We start from the raw sequence: 1,586 nt of genomic DNA on the forward strand, positions 1-1,586 counted from the left end.
TTAATATTCTCAATCGTATGATCAAATCCCTTCATGGCCTCACCGCTCTGATTATCCCAATCCCCTGTCCATTTCCAATATTCCTGAAACTTGTTCATATTAAAGACTTTTTCTAATTCACTTTTTAAAGTGAGTTTGTTTCCCTCTGTCTCTCTCCCTGACCACACATTTCATCTCTCCAGCTCCACTTGTGCTTTGGAAGTTTGGATCAATAAAATGGTGGGAGCTGCACTGCTGGACCAGGCATCCAACTTACAGGTGAGGGGCTTTTGACTTGCTTCTGCTATTGTAAAGTTAGTGGAGGTGCTGTGTATGGTGTTCTGGAGGTTGTGTTGTGAGCTGCTGCAGACATTCAGGGACGGCAGAGGATTTGGTGACCCAACTCTGGACGAGGTATGGGGACTGTAGTTGCAGTGTCTCTGGGTCTGTAACATGACCAACAAATGGAGCAGAGGCTGCAGAGAGGGGAAGCTCTGTAAAGCGGGAGGAGGAGGGGTCTCTGTCCTACCCACCTCGTGTTTTCCAAGAGCAAAAAGAGCAGCGATCCTAATACCGAGTCCTGGGGAAAACCACTGTATACTCCCATCGAGTCTGAACAACAACGTTTCACTACTTCTCTCTGTTTACTGTTCCTTAGCCAATATTAAATATTGGGAAGACTGAAATCATTGTTTTGACTCCCCACTCCAACTCTGTTCCCTTGCTATTGATTCCATCCCTCTCCCTGGTGACAGTCTGAGATTCAGACAGTCTGTTTGCAACCTTGGTGTCACATTTCGCCACAAAATGAGCTTTAACCTCATTTTCAGGATATAATTACAACCGCCTATTTCCACCTCAGTAACATCACCCGACTTCACCATGTCTCAGTCCATCTGCTGCTGAAACCTCATTCGTGCATTTGTCACCTCCAGATGTGACTATTAGATCTCACTCCTGGCTGATCTCCCACATCTACTCTCTTGTAAACGTGAGGTCATCCAAATGTCTGCTGCCCATGTCTTGGCTCACACCAAGTCCGGTTCATCAACCAAAGACCGACATTGTCTCCCAGTCAGGCAATGTCTTGATTTTAAAATTCTCCACCTTGATGTGACATCCCTCCATGGCCTCGTCCCTCCCTACCTCTGTCATCTCCTCCAGCTCCACAATCCCCCGAGATGTCTGTGCTCCTCTAATTCTGCTCTGTTATGCATCCCTGATTTTAATCACTGCACCACTGGCGGCCGTGCCTTCAGCTGCCGGGTCCCTAAGCTGGGCAATATCTTCCCTGCACCTCTTCTCCTCTCCACATCCCTTTCCTCCTTTCAGATACACCTTAAAACCTACCTCTTTGACTGAGCTGTTGGTCATCTGACCTAATATCTCCTGTTGTGTCTCAGCGTTATACTTTGCTTCTTAATGCTCCTGTGAAGCACCTTGGGATGCTTTCCAACGTTAAAGGCAATATATAAATATAAGTTGTTGTTGTTGAATTTTGCCAGACATGATTGTCCTTCAGCATATCCATGTTGCTAGCCAGTTACAAACCAATGGTTTTCCAAGTAACAAATATTTTTCTCCTGGGTTGTCGCCTCTAGATTTTT

The sequence above is a fragment of the Heterodontus francisci genome, unplaced genomic scaffold (assembly GCF_036365525.1).
Source record: "Heterodontus francisci isolate sHetFra1 unplaced genomic scaffold, sHetFra1.hap1 HAP1_SCAFFOLD_185, whole genome shotgun sequence".
Lineage (NCBI taxonomy): Eukaryota > Metazoa > Chordata > Chondrichthyes > Heterodontiformes > Heterodontidae > Heterodontus > Heterodontus francisci.